Source organism: Pipistrellus hanaki (genome assembly GCF_964339955.1).
Source record: "Pipistrellus hanaki genome assembly, chromosome: 5".
NCBI classification, from domain to species: Eukaryota; Metazoa; Chordata; class Mammalia; order Chiroptera; family Vespertilionidae; genus Pipistrellus; species Pipistrellus hanaki.
Genome location: NC_140507.1, coordinates 43,643,996 through 43,661,085, shown reverse-complemented (window position 1 = coordinate 43,661,085; position 17,090 = coordinate 43,643,996). Strand labels below are relative to the sequence as shown.

The 17,090-nt window shown below is 42.6% G+C and overlaps 1 long non-coding RNA gene across 1 annotated transcript; it reads left to right on the top strand.

Moving 5' to 3' along the window:
- Nucleotides 1-15,454: 15,454 nt before the first annotated feature.
- LOC311622850 lies at nt 15,455-16,634 on the top strand. Its single transcript, XR_014795038.1, has 3 exons — nt 15,455-15,535; nt 15,885-16,333; nt 16,412-16,634. It is a non-coding gene; the product is annotated as an uncharacterized lncRNA (long non-coding RNA).
- Nucleotides 16,635-17,090: the final 456 nt, after the last annotated feature.

Sequence of the window (17,090 nt, the reverse complement as noted above, 5' to 3'; positions counted from 1 at the left end):
ACAATTAGAGAGATTGCATTGCCCAATATGCTGCATACATTTTCATGACACAGAAGCACAGTTCACTTTCCATTCCCTTCCCCTTGCTGTGCTAATGCAGACCATCTATAAGGTAGAGTGGTTATCTTTAGGCCCTTGTTTTAGGCCCTTCTTTTATACCAATCTGTTCAGTATCATCAGACAGGGTTCCTTCTGTGGGCGGACACACACACACACACACACACACACACACACTTTTCTGCTTTGACTATTTCTTTTGTAAGCATATAAAGAGAAAATAGCATGATACTTTCACACTACCTCTCCACCACTCACATGAGAATTCAGAATTTAAAAAAATCTTTTATTTTTATTGTTGACATTATTACAGATGTCCCTCATTCCAACCCTTGCCCCTTTGCACACCTACACCCATATCCTGCCCTCCTCCCCCTCTGGTCCTCACCACTCTGCTGTCTGTGTCCACAGGCTATGCATATATGCTCTTTGGCTAATCTCTTCACCTTCTTTCATCCTGCCCTCAAAATCACCTGGACCGAAATGACAACCCATCAGATAAGAGACCAGTATAAGTTTGGAGGGGGCTTCTAATTCTTCTTTATCTCATTTCCTTTCACACTTACACCCCAATTTCCCCATTACTCTCCACTCCACCCTGCCCCTTGGTCTCCTGGAGTCTCTGGTACAAATAAAATAAAGTATGGACCCGCGATGCAAATAATGGTTACTTTTTCTTATACATAGAGATTGAATTCTATTTTGGCTTTACTAGATATTTTTAGCCAACATTCGCATAAAAGATTTGCTTCCAAGCTAGACTCTTAATGGAACTCCATCATCTCATCTGGCCTGTGTGAAGAAATGTTGAATGGGACTGACTTCAATCTCCTAAAATGGCAACATTTCTGATTTTATCTAAAAACTGTGATGCTGTTTAAGTTTAATTGTAACTAGTCGAATGCAGTGCATTGGGAACTCGATGCAACTTAACTTAAGCTACCAGATTGATCCTTAAGTAAATGATTTCCAAGAGGACTTGGAAACCATTCTCAATGTACTGACTTGAGAGCTGGTATGCCTGAATTTTAGTTACTGTCAGCAACTTGGTAGTGTGATCTTTGTTTAGAGAAGGCTTAGTTCTTCCTCCTCATGGACAGTAACTGGAGGGACAGCACTTTCCTGCCAGAGATTGGCTAGATATTCACCAGTCACTTCCTTTCCCGGGGCACACAGAAAGACCACATTTTTCAGTCTTGCTTACCATTGGGTTGGGACTGTTTCAGTGGTTCCTGGTCTATGGGCTATGAGAAGTGATGGATGGCATTTTCAGTTCTGCTCATAAAATTTTCTTTACAATGAGCCACATGGCTTCTCCTCCTGGGTTGTGTTGGAGATGATAGTGTCACACTGTGTGCATGAGAGTTGCACTATGACAAGAGTGAGAAATAGGCCTTTACCATATGATGCCATTGAGTTGTTGGGCTTGCTAGTTACAGTAGCTAGCATTACTTATTAAAATTACACATTCACAGTACCTTTGAGATACTATTGTTAGCTTGCGAGGGAGCTGTGTCAATCAGTTTTATAAAATCCTCTCTCACATTGACATTTTTATTTTAAAAAATGTCAACACCTACAGAAAAGTTGAAAGATTTAAACAATGACCATCCAGGTATCCTTCATTCAGATTAACCAGTTCATATTTTGCCACATTTTTAGTATCTTTTCATTTAGCTACCGATTTTTCTTTTTCTTCTGGACTTTGGCAAATAAGTCACAGACACCAAGATCTGTAAAATTTTGCTCCAAAATTTTATGATTGAGATGATTTTGGTAGAACAGGCAAGACTTTCCCCCCACTCTCCCAAATCAATTATTTGCATGCAAGTACTTACTTTGAGAATGCTTTTCTGAACATAGGCTTGGTATAATTTTTTATTATTACATAACCTTAAAGTTTATGGAGTTGATGATACAACTGAAGCTATTTGAAGAAAATGTCACATTTCTTTTCTACTTTTATAAATAGATCCTTTTTGAATGTTCACAATGTGAGGTGTTTATGGGAGGCAGCTTCTGACACAGCTTTCTGTGCTCCCAACTGCTGGTACTGATGTTCTTGTGTAACAACACCATCCCCTCGAGTGTGGGCTGGACTCAGTGACTCACTTTGAACAAACAGAATATGGCATAAATGATAGGATGTCACTACCAGGACAAAAGACTGCAATCTGTCATGCCAGCACTCTCTCTTGGTGGCCTTCTCTGGCCTTCTCACTTGCTTGCTCTGACGGAACCTGATGCCTCTCCACGATGGAGAGGCACAGGTGGTCAGGAATGAGGAAGGTCTCCAGTCCACAGCAGACGTGGCACCGAGCCCTGACAACACCATTGGAGTGAGCTTGGAAAGCAGGTCCATTCCTAGCTGAGACCTCAGATGAGACCATGGCCCCTGCCAACCCCTTGATTACAGCTAATGACAGATCCAGAGCTGGAAAGCCCAGCTAAGCCATGCCCAGATTCCTGCTCACAGTAATTGTGAAATAATAAATGATGCCTAAACCACTAAGTTCTGAGGCAATCTTCTACCCGCCCCCCTTCCCCCCCAGCAATAGGTAATTAATATAGCACTGTATTCAACGATCAGGGTATGATGTTGGATAAAGAATGACTTCTGTCTTTGAGGAGCAATGGTTCTGTGGTGATCACTGGAGGGGCTACATGGACAAGATCCTCAGGGCTGGGGTGGAGAGTGCTCTCCATGATGCCAGACGCTGTCAGAGGAAATTGTGTTGAGTAGCTGGTACCAGGTCTAGCTAGGATTGGACTGTAGAGTGGGAAGAGGGCATTTCTCACATGGAGAGCAGTGCAGGGAGGTGTGAAAGAGGCTGGCATGTTTGGGAAATGTCAAGTGGTCTAGTGAGGTCGGATCGTGGGTGCGTGAGGAGGAACCTGGAAGGGGGCATGTGAGGTGTGAGGCTGCAGGGACTGGGTTAGGGAATAGGAGTTGTTCCTTACCAGTGACAAAGTGGTGAGCCCTGGGTTGAAATTTTGCCTGTTGAAATTGGTATCAACCAAGATGTCTAGAGCACAGAGCCCAAATTTGGGACCAAAAAAAAAAAAAAAAGTTTTGATACTTCATTATCCACATAGTCTATACCTAGATAATACCAAGCTGAGTAATGAAAAGGTCATCACATTATTTGGTTTGCTATTAAAAAGGTTTTTGCCTAATTTTTTCATTGAGTCCTTTCTGTTAGAATAAATATAGTTATCTTTTTCAAGATGATGGACATATTAATGCACTTTATTATGGTCGTCATTTCACAACACATACATGTATTGAATTATTACAGTCTACACCTTAAGCTTACACAATATTAGACGTCAATTATCGTACATCCTAATAAAGCTGGAAGGAAAAAAATCTGCATAAACACAAAAACAAACAAACCTGTTTAATGGAACCTTACCCTAAATTATGGGCTTCGGGGGCCTTTTGACAGAAAACTGTATTTGTCCCTTAGGAATAATGATGGGGAAGTCCCCTTTCTCACTGAGCCTACAAGTTCCCCGGGCCTGCTATTACTATATTGTTGAACCTGGAGGGGGTGGCACATATTGGGCTGTGTATGTATATTTAAACTCACCTATGGAAAGAGTCCAGGTGGCAGAAAGTCATTCAGCATTGTTTGAAAGGCTATGGAGAATAACGGAATCAGGTATTTCACAAATCGATACCTACATAACCTCAACAAGCCCCACATCTCTCAACTACAGACATTATTAAAGAGAGGACAGTGTGTGCCTGAAGCAAACCCTGTTGAAAAAAAAAGAGATATTTTCTAACCTGTATTAAATGGAAAAGTTAGGATTCTGTGATGATGCCCATTTTGTTGGCAGAGGGGGGCGGGGGAGGAGAGTACCTTGGAATCTCAAATTCCCCAATTTTCAAATTTCACTCATCTTGCATTCATCTCTTTTCCAATTAAATGATCAAATAGTTTAGCATGCATGGCCCATTCTGCTTCTATTTCTTTCTATGTGTTACATTTTCCCTTCCTTGGATTTATTTACTTTATTCTTGGCTCTTTCCCCTACTTGTAGCCAATACTAACTGCCTTCTTGGATAACTGATATTTGGTTTATTAGCCACACAGTGGGTATTAACATTCGGATGCCCATTTCCTTGAGAATCTTCAGGACTTTCGGGGGAGGTGGAAGGAGGGATTTTCCATTTTTTGCTGCATGAAGTGGGACTGATGAAGACCTGGGCTCTGTGGCCGGCCTGGCTTGGTTCAGTGAGTGGAGCTCAGGGATGCTGATCTGGTGATGAGCCTGGCTTGTTAGATCATTTTTTGCACTTCTTTCTCAGTTGGGGACATTTGTACCAGAATCACTGCTAAGGCAGGCCGAGTGATTGGGGTCACCTTGGTGTATATGGAACAGCAGTGCATATCTATCAATCACAGATCTGGGCACCTTTACACCGCTGCTTGAGAAGGGACGGGCTCATTCCCTCATTGAGATTTATCTGTTGCCCAATATCAATTGCACTTAAATCTCACTTCCCCACCTGCAGTTCCTGCGGATACCTCAGTCCTCTTCTGCACACTTCAAGTATGGCGGTTGCAGTCTGAGAAGGAAGAAAGGTTGAGTAGAGGTCAGGTCTATAAAAATATCAGAGGGAAGCTTGGGGAGGTCCAAAATCACTGTAAATTTTTACCAGCTCTTCTATGTCCTGCAGTTTTTCAGAAATCACATTTCTCAAGACTAGTTCAAACTCCAAACAAAAACACAAAAGCATCTCTTCTATTCTGAGTCACATTCTACATCATACCATAACTAAGCATGGGTACCACTTGTATACATTGATAAAAATAATTACAGGATTACCCCTTTTTTTGAAGTTATGTTTTTCCCAGTGTTGTCACTTATAACAAAAGAACTGCCAAGATCAGGGCATAAGAACAATAAAAGGAGAGAAAAATCCCAAACCAACCCTTTACTTCATGTTCACTGGGCTTCTCTGTTTGTAGTCCTGAACTCCACAAGCTACCTAATGCTTTCACTCAAGAAAGTCAAGTTGTTTCAGAGGTTTGGCCATTGTTTTCACTTCCCAGTATCCCAGAGAGAAATGCCTTATGTCCCAGTTCAATCATTCTCATGTCCACTTTGCTGGGAACATTCCTCTGTGGGCCACAATTGAGCATTGACTTGGTGTGTTTCCCCTTGCAGGACTGACAGGCAGTGTTTTATTGTTAAGAATGGCTCATTGGTGTATTAGACAGGACATGCTGTGTAACAGTCAACCACAAACATGTTTGCCTCTTAAAAATGTGAGGTCTGTCTGTGTCTTGTGCATGCGAGATGCCCATTGTAGGTGACTGTGGGGCTTGGCTCAGGCATCTTCACTGTACCTTAGAGCTACATATTCATTTGTACATTTGCCCTCTGTGTTTTCACAGGCGAACCTTTACTAAATATTGTATCACGGTGTGATAACGATTGTCATCCTTGTAGCCTCTGATTGCAGTTCCTTTTCTGTCCAGTCCCTGACTTCACATTTTAGTTTTCTTCTAGGAGAGCCGAATCCCACTTGGTACTCATTTCTGAACCAGTCAGGGATGGCTAGGTCCTGCTGTAGTAACCCCACAATTGCAGTGGCCTCAATGACAAAGGATTATCTTTTATTACTATTACACACGGATGGACTGTGCTCTATCCTCCTCCCCAGAGATCCAAGCTGAAGGAAGCTCCCTCTCTGCTTCTACAGGGGCTCAGGGTGGTGTCTTAGTTATGTATAGCTGTGTAACAAACAACTGCAAAACTAAGTGGCTTAAAACAACAACTATTCACTTGCTCACTATTTTCCAACTTGGGTGGGCTTAGCAGGACAGGTCTGTTCTAATGTGGTCTTTCTTCTAAGAAAGAACGAGAGGCCAACTTTCAAGGCTTCTTGAGGACAGTGCTCCCATGGCCACGTTCACCATGTTCTATTGGTCAAAGCAAATCATAGGGTCAGCTCAGATTCAAAAGAAGAGGAAAGACCCCACCTCCTGATGGAAGAAGCCATGGAGAATTTAGGACCACTTTTAATCCACCACAGCAGGAAAATGGGATTGTGGCAAATTATGTATTTTTTTTTAATACAACTTTATTGTTGAAGGTATTACATATGTCCCCCTTTTTTCTCCATCGACCCTTCTGGCCCACTCCCACCCTCACTCCAGGCCTTCACCACTCTATTGTCTGTGACCATGGGTTATGCATACATGCATACATGGTCTTTGGTTGATTACCTCCCACCTATTCACCCTGCCTTCCCTCCGAGATTCTGCACTCTGTTCCATGTTTCCTTGTCTCTGGATGGAATTGATCTTAAATCTTTTGCCTGGACATGGACATGCCAATTGTTATTTCTACTCACATCTCATAAATCAAAGCAAATCACATAGTCATGTCTAACTCTAAAGAGGGTGGGAAAATGGACTCCTACCCTGTGTTAAAAAGATAGAAGGCTGAAAGGAAAAGGAAATAAAGATGTTAAACTTTTCCAAATGTTGAACATGAAGGCTCCTATTGTCAGGAACTGATATTTTTTTTAAAAAAATTGATTTTCAATAGTGAGCTGCTCAAGTAGCAGAATTTACCAATCAGATTCAAGGCTCTTAAATTATATTTAAGCTGTTTGTTAAGTTCTGTGATGCTGTTTTGTATATGACTCAAGCCTTTTCTAACGATTAATAATTTTGTAGTCCCAAATTTACTATAATAATCTTTGCTGTGTCTGCCATAGATTTTTTTCTTTTGGGTGCAGCATCAACAAATCAGATCACGATATTTATCACTTTTTGATAAGATGGGTCATCAATGTGTCTTTTTATTTCCTTAGTTCAAGGACAAGAAGTCAATGAAGATATGCATGAAAATGATTAATGAAGACATACACATAATTGGAATTCCATGTATCACAAATTTAAATTTAGTAGTAGCAATATTTTGATATGACTTTGAAGAGATAGCAGTAATTTGAAATCCCCTTCTAGGTTGTACTGTTTCAATCAGAGATGGTTCCTGTTTAAGGAATTGAAGGCTGGTGAGAGATTGAGGTAGGTCAATAAAAGTCATATAGTGTTCCTAACTATTTTCATGATGAGACTACCTAAACCATGTCAAACAAATATATTTTGTTTGGCAGGGTGAGGCAGGGGATCTAAGAGGCTGGTGCAGGTATGAGTGGTGGGTGGGTAAGAGCAAGGGCTCTGGAGCCCAGTGGATCTGGTTCAGCACCTGGACCTGCTATTTCCCGGCAGCGTGTCTCAGGGAGTGTGAGGGCGAGCACATGGGTAAGCCACATTTCCAAGCCTCCCTTGCAGTTCAGGTCATGTGACTGAGTCCTGGTTATTGGAATGAGAGGGTACCACTTTCGGGAATGGGCTAGAAATATACCCTTCCACCTTTCCCCCCAGCTGTCAGCATCGAGAAGATTTGTGGGGGAAGGGGACCTGGAAGAGGATCAAGAAGATGGAAGTTGCCTTGGTCTTGGAATGATTGGTTATAGTGCAGCCTACTTAGCCATCCACACCTGTATCTGCTGCTGCATTAGGCTGAGACACAAGCAAGATAGTTGCATTTTGTCCAGCCTCTGAGGTCGGGGGTTTGTTATGGCAGCTAGTGTTACTCTATTACGTGTGTGCTGTTAGGCGAGATCCACAGTCCTTATCAGCTTCCTTTTCCTTATCTATCAACTGGGGCAACTAATTCCCACTTCACGGGATTTTTTTGGGTACAGATTTAAAAAGTGCTGAGGTTTATAAAGTGCTTGCATAATACCTAGCATTTAATAAATAATCAATAAATGGTAGGTACTATCAATAATAATAAATTAGAATGTTAGGAAGCTTCCTTTGTAAATTTGGAACAAACTACTGTTTTTCATTTAGTCCTAATGGACTATAGATTAATTATGGAAAATAGCTTTGGGAAGACTAAGGCAGCAGAATTTACAGTTTATGAAACACTTAGTTGAATACCTTAGGATAAGTAAAAAATAGAAGAATGCTATACTTTGTACATTAAATACAGTAGGCTACATAAGGCATATGAACTTGGGCGTTCCTTATTCACTATATTGTTGGACGCCAGCATGGATTTGATAAGACATTAGAGTTGAGGTACTTTGCATGTGTTAACCCCTTAATCTTCACAGGATCCATATAAAGTGGGCTGTACTATAACCCCCATTTTACAGATGAGGAAATTAAGGCCCGAATAGTTACATATTAACTTGTCCTAGGCCGCTCCAGCCCGAAAGTAGCAGAGCCAGAAATTCAACTGGGCAGCCTGGCCCCGGGGCCCGCGCTTTTGACCATTACATTGCACACACTCTCAGACACAACTGCAGACCAGGTGCTTCACAAATATATATATTTTTTTCAATACATGAATGAGGCCACTTGATATATCTCCAGAGGCCTCTGTTACCCACGTGAGAATCACAGCCTCCTAAATAGCAATCATATCCCCGATCCTTTAAAATATAAATATATGGTGAAAGCCGGTGGGAGGAAGTGTCAGAGAGCCACGTTAGATCTGCCAGATGCTAAAATGAACCCAGATTTCCAGTTGAGTTTGTGAGAGCAGTGCAGCCTCTGCCTGTGCGGCGCTTGGATCTTACAGTTTTGGTCTCCACGCAGGCAGGCCTAAGATTTGAATTGGCAAATAAGCGTAAACGCCCGGCCCCTGCCCTCTGAGAAGCTTCTGAATTGTGCTCTTCTCCGAGTGTCAATCGGCGGCATGCCGTCCCCGGCGTTTTGAGAAGAAAGAAATGTCACTTGAAAACGGAAGCGCAATTTACACTTAATAGTCCCCAAATCACTCTTCGAAGCTTAACTGCTTCCCCGGCAATTTTGTGATAGATAGCCTTGCTTATTTTGTGTTACAAGCTACCCACAATTGGTGATATTTTTTTTTTTACAAGAGGTCAGAAGGCGAGGAACAGTGTAGCTGGCACGTTCTGTCTCAAAAGTATTCACACACATCCGTCTATATATAGATCTATACCGGCAGAGGAAATAAACCTAGCTGACCCATGATTGCTTTCTTCTTAAAATTTCCCTGTGTCTGTGTCATAGCTCTGATCTCAAATCTTAGTGGGGCAAGTCACAGAATGTGCTAGTTTATCCAAGAGGTAAAAAAAAAAAAAAAAAAAAGGCCTTTTTTGTGCCTTCTGAATTTCAATGAGAGGAGAATATTTGTCTTCGCTATTGATCTGTTGCGCTGAGTAGTTCCTGCGATGATGAGCTCTTTCCTATATTTATAGAGAATCAGCACTTCATAAATGTCAAAAGGCACTTTGCTTTACACAAGTGTCGGTGTTCTAACATTCCACAGAGTTAGCAATTATCACGAGAACCACGTGTGGAAACTGGAAAGTAAGTAATTACGAAGGCAAGCAATTTTTTTTTTTTCATGGTAGAATTGGAAGATGAGGAAAAAGTCTGTGATATTTTGATGGCCGGTCCTTGGCCATAGAGTTGGCTTTTTCATCTCCCTCTTCACTTGGTTCTTTGCATTCAAGTCCTCTCTCAGGGCTTGTATATCAACCAGGTGGGCAGAAAATGCCTGCGATGTGGGGTGCTTGTAGAGGAAATGGCATTTGATTGTAGGAATCAGAAAGGGCAACTTTTTGGGATTCTGTGTTAGGATTATATTAAGGTTCAGAAACTTCCATATACATTCATGACAATGTAAGTGAAGATTTCAGACAGTTTTTAAAATTGGAGGCTGGGGGGCTTCTGCAGCTGTCTGACCATTTACCCTGCATTGGACTGACCAGCTCCTTCCTGTCCGATAGACATAATCTGTGCCTGGAGGTTTTTTTTTTTTTTTTTCTGGTCTCCAGTAAGGCTACTTTGAACAGTTGTCATAGCAACACTGGCCACTGGTCACAGATAATATAGCAGGGCAAGGAGGTAGCCTCCGCTGGACTCCAAGCTCTTTTAGTTCATGCTCTGTGTGCTGGAATGGCTTTTTTGGAGCTAACATTTTATTGTTGGCATTACTATATGCACGAGACCCCTGGAGAAGCCACATCTTGTTCTCAAAGTGGATAGGTCACTTAAACCTCCCCCACTGAGCTCCGTACCCACCACCTTCACTATTTAATGGAGCTCATGTCCCACCTCTTGACTTGGGAATTGCCATTTGCTCCAGAATCTTTCCCTATCACCTGCTTATGGAATGATGCTCAGTCAGGGCTTGGAGTCTCTTCTCATCAGCTTTAGGTGGAACAGGCAGCTTTTCAGCACTAAGTGGGAGCTCTGTACAACTTCCTGGTTCAGTCTTCCAGCAAAGTTTGAGCTGTGCTGGGTGTTTTTCAGCTGACTTATGTCGCTTATGTATAGTTATACATGTTCCAGCTCCTGCGTTTAATGACCACGTAAAGTGATATTGCTCTCATAGTTCACAGGGACAGCTGGCAAAACCCTGTGTATTTCAGGAAACTGTAAAGGAATGATGGATTCCAACTGTCTTCCTGGCTCAGATTTTTTTTGCTTCAAGTTTTCTGTGTTAAAAGTCCGGGACTGTCACGTTTACGCTGGCTAACTTGTCACGTCTTTTCAATGGATGAAAACATTTCTGCTTTCATATTTTTTTGCTGCTGTTAGATTTCTGTGGTCTGACTTCTGGTACTTTGAAAAATCTTTTAGGGTTTCTTTCAGAGTTGTATTTTTCCTTGTCCATTTGCCTCTGTTTCTTCTATTTTCTTTTTCTGATTTCTCACTTTGGCCCTATAAGAACATGATGGGCACCTAATAAATGTTGAGTGTGTTGAGTTTTAGGATGGACAGAGAGAAAGCACAAGTTGGATGCATGCTATTTGAATATCACATCTTTATGCTGAAGTCTTTCAAGGGGCTATGGTCTTATGTCAGGAAGTAGAATAGACTTGCACTTCTTCTGCTGAGAACTGGCCATTCCCTGTTTGAAATCAAGTGCAGATGCGTTGGGCTGTGGGCGGGGAGTGTGGGGACTGGCACCATTTTACAGGCTGACCTGATAATAGAGAATATGCATATGTTGGAAAGATGTCCGTAACTGCCGCTGGAAGCTAGCAAAGAAAAGAAGACAGTAATTCCTTCTCTGGAATAAGCCATTTCTATGTTTGGGTATTTCCGTCAGATTTATTGCCACGATTATTTTAAATACTCTTATGTAGACGGAACAAAGAGTGTGTTTTGCCTTTCATCCCACCGACGCCCGTGCTATGAGGTCCCTGATTTTGATCAGCTGCAGGAGTGCCATGCGAGAGAGCAATGCGATAATAAATGAGAAGGCAGCAGAGATAAACTGCCCCGTCCTGCCCACTCACCTCCATCCTTTAAACACAGATTGACTCCGGGACATGAAAGGACTGCCAAGCAGTTAACCTGCGCAAACAGCAGTAGAGCTGTGGCAGATGAACTGTCCTTTGATGAAAGCATCTCAGTGCCTCCTTAATTACATCCCCAAGGATTCGCATATCTTAACGACCAGAGTGGCAATGGCCACCTGGAGAAGGGAGAAGGATCAGAAACCAGTCGAGGAAATTACTCAGGGACTGCGGTTCTCAGAACTCTAACAAAAGGTGGAGAGGAAACCTGCGCATCAGGGGGAATAAATCACACAGCATCTTGATATTGTTTCAGATTCTTCACTTTCCTCCAAGCCTGCCATGCCCCAAGCAGCTCAAGGAGTGAATTTTGGTAATTGAAAAGATTCTAGGATAAAATGTTCACATTTCCACGTTCCCAATGGTGGAAAAAGTCTCACAGAAACCCCCCAGGGGCTTGTTTACACTTCTCTTGTAGCTCTAAATGGTAAAATTTTAAGAAAGCAAATGCCATTATATCTCCAGTTATAGGGGTCCATAATGACATTGCAAACAGCGAGGTCTCATTTACTATTTGAGGTGTGGAAAAACTCAATGCCAAGGATGTTACTATGAAATACAGTGTCATCTGGCACGCAGTTGGTGTGTTCAATAATTATTTGAATCAAAGATCTGTGCCGCTGCCTTACCCTATAATTCAGGACAATCCTCTTCAGCTCAGCATACTTCAGTTCCATTCATCAACCATTTACTATCAGTTTGCAAGGCACTGTGTCAGGGGCTGTAGAGAAAAATAAGATACAATCTGATGTTGTTGTTAGTGGATGTGATTGCTAACATAGGTACCAATAAATATAACATGTATACAACAGGAAATACTTGTTTCATGAGAGAGCTACCAAAAAAAGCAAATAGCATGACGCAGATGTGTGAACCTGACTTCCAGAGTGCAAGTTACAGGAGAGAAGCCAGGTGGTGGTCACTGGCAGCCCCCTCCAGTTAGGCCCAGCGAAGTTCACACAAGATTGAATTTGCGGCCCAGAATGAGTATATGGTGGTTTTATTGAAACTTCCTCTCTTTTTTTTTTTTTAATTCTTTATTGTTGAAAGTATTGCATATGTCCCCATTTTTGAAACTTCCTCTTACAGAGGATGCTGCATGGTCAGTCTAGTGGGGTGAGCACAGACTTTTATGTTTTGCCCAGCTGACCTGCGCTCAGATCCTTCTCCCACTAATGGTTAGCACTGTGGAAACTGGCAAACCTCTCTGGCTCCCAATTCTTTTATCTCTAAAATAGCAATAAGATTCCTATTAATTCTGACCTGCAGGGTTGTTGGTAGCATTAAAAGAGATAGTACATGTAATATGCTTAATACAGCAGCTGACCGATGGTAGGCCCTCAGCAAAGATCCTCCTCTGTCTTTCTCCCTTCCAGCTCAGAGGAAGCTTACATAGCCAATGCGTTTTCCAGAGGCTTTTGCCATTACCATTCCATGGGAAAGAGTAGTTATGCTTCCTTCTCTGGGCTGTTCCTTTTTAGTAGCACTAAGAACACTTAAACAAATGAAGGATCTGCAACTAATTTGATGGACATTTGTCAGGATGATGGGGCCAATATACTGCAGAGGGTATTGTCTGTGTTTACAAAAACCTAGTGTCAGAGAATTCTTTTAAGCCTCTTTCACACACATGCTCTAAAAACTCACCTTGTTTACTGTTGAATTGTGTTAGAGAAGTAGCCAGTGTATCTAGGATCAAAAGTGGTGGTGGGTTACATTCATGAGCAATTCCCTGGAGTTTGAGGCTCTTTCAGTGCTAAATGCAATATGTTGTGTAGTTTTCTCTCATATTTTATCCTGGAAGCTTCTAGTTTCTCTTTCTTTCCTGAAGGTCTTCTTGAAACACAGATTCCCCCCCCCCCCCCTTTTTTTTTTCCTTTTCTCTTTTTTCTTCCTAAGATTCTTATTAAAGAAAGCCAAATTGGCCCGACATGTGTGGCTTAGAGGTTGAGCATTGACCTAGAACCAGGAGGTCACAGTTTGCTTCCAGGTCAGGCCACATGCCTGGGTTGTGGGCTTGATCCCCAATAGGAGGCAGCTGATTGATGTCTGGCCTCCTGTTGATGTTTCTCTCTTCCTTTTCTTTCTCTCTCTCTAAAAACCAATAAAAATGTTCTCTCTTATTCAGATAAGCTTTTCTTATGTGTTAGAAAAACTGACCTTGCTGACTGCCAGGTACTGAACACCCCCAGGAGAGGTGTTAAGAACCACACCAGACTCTGCAGAGTGCCCTCCTTGGGAAGTTGGTGGTAATAGTTCTGTTACAGGCATTCTTAATAAATGGTAAAAATAACCTTTTAGATACTTAAATCATTTTGCTGCCAAGGGCATTTAATCAGGCCTGTTGCCAAATGCTAATTAATGATACAAGTGGAGGATTTTATTTAAATTTGTTCTACTAATATGCTGAAATATAAAAACTGCCAATGGAGAAAAACTTGTCCAAGGGTAGAATGTGTAAGGTGAAACAACAGAGACCAAACTTTAAAATAATATACCTGCTGTGTTACCGAAGGTCATTGAAATAGAAACCTTGCAAAGAAGATAATTTATTTTTGTAAAATGCTTTTTGTGATTTCAAATACTCAAACTGCTGAAAGATATAAAATAATGAGGATTATTAAAGGCTAGCACTTATTAAAACAGGATGAATCCAACTCAGCTGTGAGGGTGGTGAAGGCTGTGTGTGTGCTACAACGGCTGTCTCTTTCTGTGAACATAGTTGCTCATCCTGACGTTTATGTTACCAGCTGGCATTAGTCCCGAGTTTATTTCCCAGCACCGGGTGCTGTTGAGGTTAGTGGTTAGGTCTTTCTGATTTGCCAAGAAAGTTCATGGCAGCAACATGGTATGGCTAGTGGCTAACAAGATTTCTTATGTGCTCAGTGGTACGTCAGTATGATAAACCAAATATGGCTGCAGTATTTATCAACACGTTTTCCACGGGGAATTCCCATAGTTCAGCTTTTTGCCACTACACTCCTGACATGTCCTGATGGCTTTATTGTGAATGAACACTATTGAATTAGCTAAAGGTGGAAGATCTACCCAAAGTTAAGAGGTTAGTGGGGGGCTACACACTTCTTACTAGTTGTGAACAACATTGGGAAGGTCTATATTTTCTTCTTGTTTCAGTGAAAAGATTGGCTCTATAGAAGGTAAACTATAGTTTGTTATTCATGAAATGAATAATTCTGGTTAAAGAAACAAGCCCTTTGCTTCAAGGTGCTGTTTATAACGGTAGATTTGATGGGATCCACTTTGTGAGGTGTAGACAGAGTGAGTAGGAAGCTGTAGGCGGTTGCCACATCGAGCAGCAGTGCTAGATATAACCTCTTCTGTTCTGGCTGCTTTGGGATTTCCCAATTTAGTGCCTTTGTTGATGCCTATTTCCCTGCCCAGAGTGAGCCTCCTCCAGTTCGCTCCTCCCTTTGCGAATCCATTACATTCCAGTTCAGATTCCACGCTCACTGGTGAAACCTTGAAGTACTCTGTCTAGAATTAATGTTTCCATCAGCTGAATAAAGATACTGGATAAATTGAAAATCCAGTGGCACTTATTGCCTGGAGTCATGTGACACTTGTGATACACTATCTTGTTTTATTATTCAACATTTATTAATTATTATTAGTATTAGTATTTATTATGCTTGGATACCCATCTCCTTCAAATTAGATTTCACATTCAGGGAACGCAGGGGTGGTATCTCTGCATTTTCCACTTCTTTGCACAGTGTCTCACTTAGGAAAGTGAAGTGAGTCAATATTTGTTGATGAACCAATGAATGAACATAGAGCGTTGAACTCAACTGGCCGGTGTGGTCACTAAGCTGCTGACGACAGGGTGTCATTCTCTCTGTGAGACAAGCTGTCCTGTTCTTTCCCGCTTCACTGTGGCCTTAATGCCAGAAGGGGGCCTGGATGCATCTCATTAAGTGAAACATTAACTTTTTAACCACACACCCAAGTGCTACAAACATCTGGATGCTCGAGATAGACTCATTCTAATCTGCACTGCCCAGCGACTACAATGCCTGACAAGGCTCCTCGAGGTTTCTTTTTTGCTTACAGAAGAGCTCAGTCAACATTTGGATTCTGGTGAGTGCGGGGTGATGTAACTCCCTCGGCCTCACGAGGAGATTGTGTTTCTAGTTGCTCTTCTCACAACTTGACATCCTCTACCTGGAACTCTGGGGACAAACAGACCTCACAGACCTCTTCTCTTTACAGAGGAGGAAAGGGAGGCTTACGGAGTTTAAAGGACTTGCTCAAGGTCACTCAGCTCGTTATTGGCAGAGCAAACCCACAGAGAGTGTCTGCGCTCTTCCTACCACCTGTCTGAATACGATAGAAATCACAGACGGCTGCTTTATGAGACCATCAGACGTAGCCTAAATCCTGAATTTTTTGACTCTAATTATATGCTCTTTCTCTCTATCACCTTCAGCTATTTGGATCTTCATCTATCAAGCCTTGAGAGCCTCTGTCCAACACAGCTCTATCCTCATGGATGAGAAGACTGTGTCATAGGGAAGTTAAAATCGTTTAGTTGGCGTCAGTGACAAGCCCACGTGGGGTGGTAGTTACCAACGCCTGAGCTGTTATTTTGACATTTGCTTCTGGAGAAGAAAGGATAGTTGTTTCCCTGTGCTGTTGCTTGGCTGGTCCCTCCTGGAACCTCGAACAGACATTTGTAATGAAGACCGTTACTGTGGCCACTCTCCCTCCTGTGGGTGCAGAGCAGCGCGCTGTGCTGCCAGGAGCCCAGAGTTCCTGCCCCGGGGCCTCAGCTCTCTGCAGGGCACGGAGCTCCCCTGTGAAGGCCTCTTCAGGTGTGTGGGGGGCTCCCCCATGAAGTCTGGTGCATGCTGACTCCTGAATTTCCAGCTTTAGAAAGTAAGCAGCGTTGGACAGATTTTCTTTTCTTTTTTATTATCTTTTTTTAAAATAGATATTTTATTGATTTTTTTACAGAGAGAAAGAGAGAGGGACAGAGAGCTAGAAACACTGATGAAAGAGAATTATCGACCAGCCACCTCCTGCACACCCCCCACTGGGGATGTACCTGCAACTAAGATACATGCCCTTGTCCAGAATTGAACCTGGGGCCCTCCAGTCCGCAGGCTGACACTCTATCCACTGAGCCGAACCGGTTTTGGCTGGACAGCTTTTCTTGCTTTCTACGGCGACCTCCATATCCCCCCCTGCCCCCCCCCCTCTTTATCCCCACCACCCCAAGCTGTGCGAGGGGGCCTTTCTGTTGCTGTTTCTGATGGCGGCGGCTGAGAGGGCCCTGGCACTTACACAAGCGCTGCTTCTCATTCTCCTCGTGATGCCACTTCAGATTCAGAGTGGCCCTGGTCCCACCCAGAAATGGGGAATGGATCGCTCCCCATTTCTTTGCCTCCCTTTATCACTTGGGCCTCACACCTCATGACGTGGGTATACAGTCGCAAGAAGTCTCATCAGAGAACAGCTTTCTCAGACCACAGCCCCAGTTCCTTCCCAAAGTCAGTTGGCCGGATGGGAACGAGTCCCATCAATACCTTCTCTGTACCCTTCGTTTCTCCCTAACCCCGCCCAAGCTCTCCTAAAACAAAAAGTAACACCCCCAGCTCTTCTTTAGCAAGATGCCATGCATGCGAATAGTCTG